This window comes from Pteronotus mesoamericanus, unplaced genomic scaffold, assembly GCF_021234165.1.
Source record: "Pteronotus mesoamericanus isolate MK-2021 breed Mesoamerican mustached bat unplaced genomic scaffold, CSHL_Meso_final contig_164, whole genome shotgun sequence".
NCBI classification, from domain to species: Eukaryota; Metazoa; Chordata; class Mammalia; order Chiroptera; family Mormoopidae; genus Pteronotus; species Pteronotus mesoamericanus.
This window is the reverse complement of record NW_026555065.1, coordinates 11,338,412-11,351,517: the sequence shown is the minus strand read 5'-3', so window position 1 is coordinate 11,351,517 and position 13,106 is coordinate 11,338,412. Positions and strand designations below refer to the sequence as shown.

Genomic DNA, 13,106 nt, shown 5'->3' with positions numbered 1-13,106 from the left:
CGCCAGGCCATGTTCAATAATACAAAGGGCCCTGACAAGGAGTGTTTTACGGCTGGAACGCGGGACCTAGTACTCCAGCATGCTCCCCGCACCTCCTTTGGTTCCCTAATGGTGGCTCTCCCATCGTTTGATGATTGTCGCATAAACGACATCACAACAAGGGTGGCTAGTCTGAGAGAGGCGGAGTCTCTCCTCCAGCAAAGGGCTGTTTGTCTGGTTTCTCATAGTACTCTTGCTCCGTGGTCAAACTGCGCCCCTGTGTGGGTGACCAGAGCACAAATGTCAGCTCTTTTAGGGGCCGGAGTCGACCACACCAAGACTGACAGAAAGCCGGCCGCGGACCTCTTGGAGTTCTGGAAACAGCTGCGAGCTGACCAATGCCTCCTGCGGCCCGAGAAGGGGAAGAAACTGGTGGGGAAATCTAGAAGTGCACCCCAAGAGCCCTGAGAAGCCCGTGTGATCCGGCTGGAAGATCATCTGGCTGTGCCAACCAACCCCCCAGGTGTGAGGGGAGCTATCCTTTGGACTTTTGACTAGGACACAGGCCAAGAGCCCGGTCTACAGGGGAAAGATGGGGACGCAGGCTGCATGTCGAATTGGCTATCCATTGGTTTCCTGCAAATATTCAGAGGGTGTTGACTCTTATAGACACAGGAGCAAAATGCACTCTTTTACATGGGAATACTGAGAAACTTTTAGAACCTGAGGTCTCTATTGATGGTTATGGGGGCCAAAGTGTGAGGGTAAAGCCTGTGCAGCTCTCTCTGGGTGCTGGGCGTTTGCCTCCCTGTGACTACACTGTTTATGTGTCCCCCATTCCTGCGTATATCCTGGGTATTGACATACTCCAGGGTCTGTGGCTACACACGACCGCAGGAGAGTTTCGCTTGCGGGTGCTAGTGGCAAGGCCATTCTGTGGGGATATGCTAATCAGCCACCTGTGCAATTGCTTCCCCCACGGCAGGTGACTGGTGAAGCAATACCAGTTACCCAAGGGACATGAAGAAATTACTGCCGCTATAGGGGAGTTGGAGAAGGTGGGAATAGTTAGGGCTGCTCACAGCCCCTTTAACTCTCCTGTGTGGCAAGTAAAGAAGCCAGGTGACATGTGGAGAATGATGGTTGATTACCAGGAGCTTAATAAGGTCATTTCCCCACTGCGTGCAGTGGTCCCCTCTGTGATGGACTTGATGGACTGACTGACTAATGAACTGGAAACCTACTATTTTGTAGCTGATTTAGCAAATGCATTTTTCTCCATCTCTCTTGCTCCAGAGAGGCAGGACCAGTTTATAGCATTTTACTTGCAAATTTGTCTCTACGTTATCCTACAAAGCATAAAATTATCAAGGGCTTCTGTAATATGCAACGCTCCTAGAGAAAAATAAGCTGTGTTAAGAGAACACTTTGCTAACAATGCTGTTTATCTTGTTTCTCTACTCTGGGTATTGGAATTGTTAATGTAAAACTCAGGTAGGGCCCACTAGCGGAGTTGAGGTTTGTCTAACTCAAGGTTTTATGAAACTAGTGGTAGATGTACTGAAAATGATTAACCCTAAAGACCAGAATAAGAACTAGTTACCTTTTAATATATATTTTATTATATACCAGAACTGAAAACATAAACTATAGTTTTTAATGTTTTGGAACTTTTTGAGACTCTGATAAAAATTACTGATAGATCCTCCAGAAAACTTTATATACATGAGAAGTTTTAGTTAACATTTGCAAAAGTGACGTAGACCCCAAATCTCTCAATGGAGCATAAGATAAGGGACTTTGCCATATAACGACATGATTATCATCTTTCAGTTCCTCTTTCAGCTCTTTTTGGCTAAGGGAATTTGTCTCTGTTATGGTTCATTCTGCATGGCTTCCTGCATCTCCTCCCTGCTTGGCCACACTTCTTTTTGGGGGTGTCACTCTTTAGTTTTAGTGGCCTTCTGTTAGTCACTGTATTTGTGAAGAGTCAAATTCTACCCTGAGAACTGCCTTTATGGATATGTTGTTTCTACTCCAAAATGCATTACAAAATTCTGGCTGCCAATTTTATTTGTCAATAATAGAAATGACTTTGGTCCTTTCTTTGACCCTCTACCCTTTCCTTGTCTGTCTAATTTCTCATGGCTCCACATTTCCTCCAGATGGAAAAGGGGGGAGTTATATGTTGTGTATGTGTGTTATATATAATTACAGTAGGCATGTAATTTATAATAGAAATGGGTACACTTTGAGAGTAAAAAACATGCTCTCGATAATTATACCCGGACATCCAGCACTGCCCTGGCAAACCAGGCCAACGATACTACTAGTCTAAGGTGAAAGTGCTGCTTGGTTTTCTTTTGCCCTTGTTGTTTGGGAATGTATCTCCCTCAGAGATCTTGTGAAAAGGAGTGGCTGGAACTAGGAAATGAAGTGGCCTCCAAGGTGAACTCAGAGCTAAAACCCAGTGTAGACTTTATATGCATGGACAAAGCCTAAGCAGATTTGTAACTCATCAGTGGGTGTTCAATTCAAGTTACTCTGCAATCACAGCCTGCTAGATACAGTAACCGCTGGTGTTGATCCTGGTGCAGAAGTCACAGGAACTAACCTACAAGCTTCCTTGTTTTCCTACTTCCTACTCCTGGGAAACAAAATCCCTCTGTGAATTCATGGGTCAGAGTTCCCAGTGGGTGTAAGTGATTAGTGGGTATGAAATGGTCAAAGAAGAAGACCCAAAGGGCTGTAGTAACCAGTTTGCACGTTAAAAATTGGCACTTAAACCTTCAGTTTCAGGGTACACTCAAAACACGGATGTGGCAAAGAGAGCCAAGAGCAGAGCACAGAATGCTCAAATTAAGAAGCGTCTGCTTTTTGATTAACTCCTTCACCTTCCTTCATCCAATCTTACAACCCCCCTCCCCTCTGACAGCTGTCAGTCTGTTCCATGTATCTAGTCCTGTTTCTGTTTTGTATATCAGTTTGTTTTATTTGTTAGATTCTACATAAAAGTGAGATCATATGATATTTGTCTTTCACTGACTGGCTTATTTCACTTAGCATAATAATCTCCACGTCCATCCATGCTGTTGCAAAAGGTAAGATTTCCTTCTTTTTTACAGCCACATAGTGTTCCGTTGTGTAAATGTACCACAACGTTTTTATCCACCCATTTACTGATGGGCACTTGTGCTGTTTCTAGATCGTGACTATTGTCAGTAATGCTGCAATGAACATAGGGGTTCATATGTTCTTTGGAATTAGTGTTTCAGATTTCTTAGGATATATTCCATAGAAACAGACAATAATGTAGTGATAGCCAGGGGGAAAGGGGGGTGGGGACTAAGTGGAGGAGGGCAAAGGGGGCAAAAATGGGGATGGAAAGAGACTTTGCTTGGGGCACTGAGCTCACAATACAGTATGCAGTTGATGTTTTCTTGAGTATTACACTTGAAACCTGTATGATTTTACAAATCAGTCACCCCAATAAATTCAATTAAAATAATTAAATAAATAAATAAAATACAGTAACTTTCTATTTACACTATTTCTTTTTGAATAAAGTAATCATTACCTCCAACAACGGCTGCCTGAGCCCAGGAACCGAGACTCAGATGGAAAGGGACAGGGAGCTGCAGACTCTGAATAGGTAGCTGGCATTCTGGAAAAATCATGTGAGAATCATCTTCAGCAACTCTGTAACAACAATTCTGTGCTTAAAAGGAATTTTGGGCATTTGTGAATTCAAAGAAAAAAATACTGCAATTGATATTAAGGACATTACCTATAGAAGTGACTGTAAGAAGGACAGGATCAGATATTAAGAAGAGAATTAGCAAAACCTTGATAAAACAGGAGGGAGGAACATGAACTAAGCCAATCCAGGACAGAAATTATTCTTCTTACCACACCAGCTTAGGTTTTGGCCTGAGATCCTGTATTTATATTCCTACAAAAAGCCATATATACTTTACTAAATATATCCACATTTAACACTTTTTCAGTCATATCTAATTATTTTATTATCAAGAACAGATTTGAATAACTCCTGAAGATATTAAGGCTCACTAGACCTTGAATAATGAATGGTTACAGTAGGGCCTAAAAACTATAGAGATGGAGAACATGTAAGTGGTTGTAAGGGTTGAGGGGGTGGGAGAAGAGGTTTACTATAAAGGGGCTGCATGGGGAAGTTTTGGAGAGTGACAAAACTGCTTTATATCTTGGTTGTGAGGACTGACACATGCCCTAGGCATATGTCAAAATTCATAAAAGTGTACACCACAAAGAGTAGATTTTACTGTGTGTAAGTATAAACATAAATAAATAAAAATTAAAAAATTGAAGAATCCCGAGCCTAAATGGGCAAAATCAGATGAACAATATCCTTTCCCCCCTTGCCATTCTAGACTGTTACTTTATATCTTTCTGATGATACAAAGATATACCTACTTTTCACTTGTAGGCATGTTGTAGGCCCTATGGCACAGTAAAAATAGAACATGGAAGTACATAATCTGCAGCATCAAAAATTCCCTTATATGGAAGTAGGTAGGACCTCAAGTACTGATATTGCTCAACATTCAAGCTAATGGAGTAAGAAAGAGGATAGGTATGGAGGTAGAGGAACCTGACATATGGACAGAGAGTCCTGAATGAAGTGAGGAATGAACCATCACAAACTCTAGGAAGAGTATTTTAGTCAAAGGGAACAGCAAGTGCAAAGGGTGTAGGCATGTGCTTTAAGCTTGAGAATCGGCAGGAATGCCAGGGTGGACAGAGAAGATCAGGCAAGAGTTGGGGAGCCCTCAGATCACATGGAGCCAGATCACATGATAGGCCTTAATAAGAAGTGGTTTTAGTGTAAGTACGACAGGAAACCACCGAGAGTCAACAGGGGAATTAACTGGTCTGATTTGCATTTTGAAAAGCTTGCTCTAGTTGCTTTGTGAAGAATAGACATTTGGGGGCAAGTATGAAAGCAGGAAAGCCATTGCAGCTGCGCAGAAATGGTGGTAGTGTGGAAGGGTTTGCGTGTGGAAGGACTGAATGAGAGGGAATGGTTTATTCTGTTGCCTGGTCACAACCCCATCTTTGGCTCGTCATATATTTAATATCCTAGGATCCCTTCCTCTCTTGGGCCTTAGGTAGACATTGTAGGATATGTAGGATCGATGCTAGGCAACTTGAAGCCTAGCTGAAGTTGGAGGCTAAGAATTTTTTCTGGCTTCAAAGCACATGACTCTATGATTTTGTCTAGCAATGTTCAGAAGCCCAGGTGCATGAATTAAGAAGACAGATGGCTTAATTTGTCTAGAATCAAGGTTTTTCCAGATGTATGTGAGGGGTGAATAAAGGGGCCAAAATAATATTACTGTAGTTTACACTAAACTGTTAAGATCTCAGTCCAGTATTATAACCATATGACAAAAGGATATCATATAATAAAAAGAGGAAAGTGTGAAGGATGGTAAGAGGGCAGGAATTAGAATGGTAAAGAGAGGATGGAATAAAGGATAACAGTAAAAATAGTATCAGGAGAAGGAGGGTAGGGGGAAGAGAATGTCACAGGGTACTATCTAACAAAAACAAATTATGAATTGTGCAAACTCAGGTCTTTTGGGAGATTAACCCTTCCTGGAACCCTCACATATTTTTACATCTTCATAATTTATTTTAGAACAGTTCATTTATAGACAGTGTGTCATGTATGTTATAATTTTAATCTATATCCCAAGCCAACTAATCACCATTGAGTTAGGCATACACACATCAGTAGTGTACAAAAAACACAAAAAAACAAAAAACCCTCACATTTCATATGTAGCATCTTTAATATATTTAATCAGCACAGAGGACTTGTTAATTAGCTTAGCATAATACATATTAGAGATCATTTTTCATTGGTAAAATAGGAAGTATTCAGAAGAGAGGCTAGAAATATTGTACGGCCCTTCCCAGTGGCATGAACAGGAACTGGGTATGACAAACAGGGAACCCATTAGTCTCTTCTCTTTGGAATGATACTCCAAGCTTAGAATTCCAATTCATCCTGGGTACAGCTACTTAAGAAGGATTTTGTGGCCTGACTTTGACTAGGTGATTAGCTCAGTCATGTAGTTTCTGCCTGGAGTGAATCTTTAATACAAGTTATTTGTTCAAATGATTAAAAGGACAGAAAAGTTAGGCTTTAGCAAGCTTACATTGCAGTTTGAGTGACTGTTTTTATTCCTGCTTACTAGTAGAAATGTGTAAGTGTGGCAGAATTTGACCTAGAACTTGATTGCATTATAAAATTTGCATAGAAGGATGTAAAGGATGAGCCCTGGCTGGTGTCGTTCAGTGGATTTAGTGCTGGCCTGTGAATGAACTAAAGGGTCGCCTGTCCGATTCCCAGTCAGGGCACATGCCTGGGTTCTGGACCAAGCCCGCAGTAAGGGACATGTGAGAGGCAACCACACATTGATGTTTCTCTTTCCCTCTTTCTCCCTCCCTTCCCCACTCTCTAAAAATAAATAAATAATTAAACCTTTTTTTTTTTTTTTTAAGAATGTAGGAGATGAGACTCATAGCCCCCACCTACCTCTAACCATTGGAAACTTAAGTCATTTTATAAATACTCCAGGTAAAAGAGTTTGCTTTAGAAGGCCTTTGGTTCTTTGGTAGGTGAGTATGTGTTCTCTCCTTCTGTGTAGGATTGAGTACCATCCTTGTAGAAATATAAAATGTTAATACTGAAAGAAAACTTAAAAATCATAGTCTGGTTCTTTATGTTACATACAGAGAAATTAAAGCTCAGAAAGGTTGTTATATTCTCAAGGTTAATGCACAAGTTAGTTAGTGATTAAAGAGGGACTAGGTGGTGGATCTTATGCCCCATAAGACTCATTGCTACATATGGAGCCATATTTTCCAAACAAAAACACATGAGATATGTGAGCTAGAAAGTCTGATATGACTTATAGTGGTGATAGGACAGGAGACTTGGAATTCTAAAGGTGCTAGCAAACAGGCCCAGAAACAGGTGAGACAAAGATTTAAGAGTACACAAACTATTTGGGAAATGCAGAATAGCTTATGGGAGTGGAGAAGTAATATAAGGAAGAAAATCCAGACAATGAAGGGTGTGTTATTAAGCCGGCCATCACAATGGGCAACTAGAGAGAAATCTCACAGAGAAACCCAGGGAAATACTGCAAAATAAATTCCTCAGATTTATGCCCCTCAGGTGTGAGCGCCTACCTCAGCATTTTCAGTCTGCTCACAGGCAAGCTGTCTTCCACAGTTCTGGAATAAAAAGCTCAGACGCAGAGGGAGCCATGAGAAGTTCACTGAATTACTGTGTGAGACACTGACAGCATCTGGAATAATAAGCAAAATAATGGTAATCATAATTATTAGTGATAAACATTTGATGTACTTTCAGTCAGAATTTTTTAAATATGTATTTTACCAGAAAATACATTATCATAACATAAAGTCATTCTACAATATTAATTTGCAGACTGCTTTAACACTTAGTAATACCATATATTACATCTTTCTATGTCAATACATATACAGTTAGTTATATTATCACTAATTACAATATACTATACCTTAAATTATTTAATCAACTCCCTGGTTGGACATTTAGTTAGTTCCAGGGTTTTTCTCTTCTTTTTTTAAGATTTCACTTATTTATATGCATGTATGTATGTATGCATGTATTTTTATGTGTGTGTACAGTCTTTATTTCAAGTAACTGTTAAAATGCCATCAGGTTATTCCTCAAGACAAGAGAAAATCACCCCCTGCAGAAACTTAGGAACTGTGTACAGAACTTTACAAAATAGAGGACAATGCTTTAGCTGAAGCCTGCCTGCTGATCAGAGAATGGAGTTCTGAGTGAACTCGGTGAAGAAAAAGAAATCAGGCAGGGAAGGGAAGGTACCCATCTGAACCAAACTTCAGCTGCTATCAGGGCAAGTTTTGTGATGGTCATGGACTGGAGGCTCTGAGTTTGGAAGGTTCAAGTACAGCACGGGTTCCACGTGTTTATTTGGCAACACCCCTGGCTGAGGTGCCGTTAGGTCAATGCCAACCAAACTCCCGCAGCGAAAAGTCCCAAGTTTAGGATCAAGTCCCGCCGGAAGTCATTCCTATGGGTGGCGAAGCGATAGACGCCCCGAAGCCAGTCTCCACGTTGTATAGGATTTTGGAAGCTTCAATGGCCGAGGCACCAGGGTTCACACCAGCCGCACTGGAAGCCATCGCAGCTGCTTCGCACTCTGCCTATTTATTTATTTTTAAAGTTTTATTTAATTCTTATTTGAGGAAGAGGGGAATGGAGAGAGAGAGAGAGAAAAAAAAAAAACTCCAATGTGAGCGAGGAAACACTGGCTGCTTCCTGCATGCACCCCAACCAGAGATGGAGCTTGCAACCTGGGCATGTGCCCTGACTGGGAATCAAACTGGCAAACTTTCTCTTGGGGACGATGCTACAACCAATCGAGCCATGTCAGTCAAGGCAAGATTTTATTTATTTTTAGAGACAGGTGAAGGGAGAGAGAAAGAGAAGGAAGAAAACTTCTATCAGTTGCCTCTTGTATGCGCCCTCACCAGGAACTGAACCTGCAACCCAGGCATGTGCCATGACTGGGATGTGAACTGGCAACATTTTACTTTGAGGTCAACACCCAACCTCAAAGGTCACAAGCGTCAGGATGATTCTTCCTCTTTTTAAGGGAGGTGCTTTTTATCAGTCACACTGGACAATGAATTTATACTTGGTTTAGTTGCCACTGAACTATATGTCTTGTATAACAACACTTAAAAGATATAAATAGTGTGGAAAAGAGCACTACGTGTTCAAAGATCAATGACTCACATTTGCTTTGCAGTTTAAAAATATTACCTACTACTGATAATTTTGAGTTCAAAATACTGTATCTTGTGATATAATTTAGTTTACAGAGATTCAACTTGATATGTTTCATTTACCACCACTACCACAACTTAGGATCCATTTCTTTATATTTATGAAGATTGATTTGGATTTTAGCTCAGTATCATAGTTTAGAGCCATCATGGCCTCCCATGTGCAGTTATATAGCTGGGAAAAAATTCCACAAAGTATCAGTACAATTTGTAAGCTGTAAGAAAAAGAAAACATCTAAAAAAATAAATTTCCCCCCAAAGGATAAAAAGCACACAAAGATGTTTATAAAACTAACTCATGGATCAAAGGAGAAATTGCCACATAAATTAGAAAATATTTTGAACATGAGACTTATAAAAATGGTTGGATGCAGCTAATGCAATGTTTAGGGAAAATTTATAGCCCTAAATACATATATCAAAAAAAAAAAAAGGATAAACATGAACTTTCCAAGAAATTGTAAAAAGAACACAAAAGAAAACTGAAGAAAATAAACCTAAAAGCAGGACTCAATAGAAAACAAATATACTATAGAGAAAAATCAACAACACTAAAAGTTAATTCATTGAAAATATTAAAAAAGATGATAAATCCTTAGTAGGAATAATCAAATAAAAAGAAGAGATGGCAAAATTACCAGTTTGAGGCAGAAAGAGAGGACTTAACTACAGATTCTATATTAAAAAGATAATAAAAGGATATTAGGAGAAAGTTTATGTCAATAACTTTTAATTTATTAAATAATACGTAAGAGTTTGGATGAACTGGATAGTTACTTTAGAAAAATCCTACCATAAAGAAGGTAAAAAGACAACTCAGAATGGGAGAAAATTATTGTAAATCATATATCTGGTAAGGAACTTCAATGTTGAATATAGAAAGAATGCCTAAAACTCAATAATAAAAAGTAAATGACCCAATTTAAAAAATGGGAAAATATCTGAATAGATATTTCTCTAAAGAAAATATACAAAAGGCCAATAAGCACACAAAAAGATATTCTTCATCATTAGTCATAAAGGAAATGCAAATCAAAACCACATTGACATGCCACTTCACACACGCTAGGATGGCTATATACAAAAAGGCAAATAATGACAAATATTGGGGATGATGTGGAGAAACTAGAACCCTCATACACTCAGTGATAGCTTTTGAGAAAGGAAAAAATTAGAGTCAGAAGTGTTACTCTAAAGACATTCAGCTGGACAGCATGTTGTTGTGGGCATCATTGGTTGTCTGCACTGGCTTCTGGGCCTCATTTCTGATTCATAATGTAAAAAGGCCACAGGCTTAACCTGGGAAGGGAAACTGGTAAATTAGGCTGAGTGGAGCGCCCATCATAAGTGAGAATCAGGATGCATGAATGTCAAATCCACACTAAGGATGCCTAACATAATCATGCCCTCTCATAGAGTTTTCTGTATCTTGAGATCTAATAAATAATAATACATTCTCAGAATTTCTCTAAGAAAGCAAATGTAGTGAGGGACTTCAATTCAAAAGAAGGAGTCCAAATGGAAGTCAATTTCTGAACTGAGGTTGGAAGAAGGTGCCTGGGAGAAGCGAGAGAGGAACAGGGAGGTGTAGCCCAAGCGTGATTTGAGGTATCTGACTTCATTCTTTGGGGGATGTGGGTGTAGGAGTTTGCCAGAATTGAACAGTGATTAGCTTAAGATGTGTGCCTGGCTCTTGCCAGGGATGGACCAAGGCAGGATTGTAAACGGTGCTTCATAGAGCCCAGGCTAGTATTTATCTCTTTCCAATTTTTAAAAATGAATCTAACCTTTCGATGAAAGGAGCACTTGAAACCCTTAAAGGCCTTTCTTTTATCTCCAAAATTAAAACATCCTACTCCATATTTGCTACTCTGACTTTCTGCCTAGGGTCTCAAATTCCCCCGCCTGTTTCTCTTCTACCTTAGTCCCAGTATTCCTCATATTGACAATACTGATTGATAACTCATTTGGGATATGATTTATGACCCAACCACACATTTTTCTCTAGGGTGTCTACAATACATGTGGAGGTAGTAGAGACCATGGCCCCAGGCACCCCAGCTCTAGCACTTCTTTATTTTTATCTTGATTTTTTATTAAAGCGAAGAGAATATAGATTTCCACTTGCAGGAAGATGCAGTATATGTATTTTTCCCTATTCCTCCTTATTTTATGCCACTGAAAACTCTGGAAACTATACCAAATAAACATAAGAAGACTTTAAAAGATATAGAGAAGAAGGCAGATTAGCTAGATATGTTGGGGCTCAAGGAATGATGTGATGCCAAGTTCCCTGGGTTTTCTTTTTTGCCTCATATCCCAGACTTGGAGATGACAAAGCCCAAAACCTGAAATGCCAGCAAGTACAGACAAAGAACACCAACAAAAATTCTGTCCTCTCACTCAAAGGATCACAAAAGAGGCAGCATAGCAAAATAGAACAAATACAAAGAAATCCACACATCATAATTAAATTTCTGAAAACTAAAAAGAAAAGAGAAACAATTGAAAGCATCCAGAGAAAAACAATATCTTGTCTATAAGGGGAAAAAAATTTGAATGATAGTAGATTTTTCATCAGAAACCATTGAAGTCCAGAAAGAAGAGCCACAATATTTTTCAAGTGATGAAAAAAAAAAAAAGAACTGTTAACTAGGATTCTTTCTCCAGTGAAAATATCTTTAAAAAATTAAGGGGAAATCAGCACATTCTCAAATGAAGGAACACTTCATAAGGGAATCTCTTGCAAGGAGACCTATCATAAAAGAATAGCTGAAGGAACTTCTTTAAAGAATAAATAAACAATTAAAGAACAAACCTTGGAACACCAGAAAGAATATGGTAAGAAAAGCTATGGGTAAACAGAATAAGCTTTCCTTCATAAGTTTTCTTAATTATGTTTGACACTTAAAGCAAAAGTTTTAACACTGTCTAATGTGGTTCTCAATATATGCAAAAGAGATATTAATGAAAGGAATCAGTCTACCCAATTTTAAGACTTAGGGAGCTATAATCAAGACTGAGGTATCTCAATCAATGGAACAGAACAGAGGACCCAAAAAGATGCCCAGAGAAATATGTCTAACTGATTTTTGACAAAGATGCAAAAGCAGTTTGATGGGGACAGCTAGCCTTTTCAACAAATGGTGATGGAGCAAGTGGACCTACATAATTTGAGAAAAAAATGACCACTGACCTAAGTTTCACATTGTATACAGAAAGTAATTCAAAGTGGATTATGGACTAATAGAAAAGTGTAAAACTTAGACAAACGTAGAAGAGAATCTCCAGAATCTAGGGCTAAGCAGAGTTCTTAAACTTGACAGCAAAAACATAATCTATAAAAGGAAAACTTGATTAATAGGACTTTATCAAAATTAAAATATTTGCTTCAGGAAAGATTATAAAGAGCATGAAAAGACAAGCTAAAGAGTGGTAGAAGATATTTGCAAACTATATATTTGATAAAGGATTAGTGTCTAGACTACATAATGAATTCCTAAAACTCAAAAATTTAAAAAATAATCAATCTAATTAGAAAATAGGCCAAAGTCTTGAAGAAATATTTCACCAAAGAAGATAGATAGATAGCAAATAGGCACATGAAAAGATATTCAATATCATTAGCCATTAGAGAAATGTAAATACCATAATGAGATATCTCCACACAGTTATCAGAATGGCTAAAATAAAGAAAGTGACAACATCAAATGTTGATTAGCATGTTGAAGAATCTGGGTCAGTCATATATTCCTGGTGGCAATGTAAATTGTATGGTCACTGAAAAAGAGTGGCAGTTTCTTAATAAATTGAAGAGGTAACTACCATGCAACACAGCAACTCCACTCCTGGTCACTTATCCCAGAGAAATAAAGGCTTATGTTCACATAAAAACCTATACATGGATATCTATAGCAGCTTTCTTGTAATAGCTCCAAACTGAGAACAAACTTGATGTCTTTCTATGCTTGAAAGGTTAAACAAACTATGATACATCTCTTCCAGGAATACTACTCAATAATAAAAAGAAATAAACTGTTGATACATCCAACCTGGATGAATCTCCAGAGAATTATGCTAACTGAAATACAAAAGTCAATCTCAAAAGTTACATACTGTATAATTTCATTTATATATATTTTTATATAAAACATTCTTGGAATGGCAAAATTATAGAAATGGATAAGAAATTAATAATTGTCAGG

General features: G+C 38.5%; 1 pseudogene; it reads right to left on the bottom strand.

Annotated features, from left to right (window-relative positions):
• Positions 1-7,931: 7,931 nt before the first annotated feature.
• On the bottom strand, positions 7,932-8,235 carry LOC129064456 (mitochondrial import receptor subunit TOM6 homolog; annotated as a pseudogene).
• Positions 8,236-13,106: the final 4,871 nt, after the last annotated feature.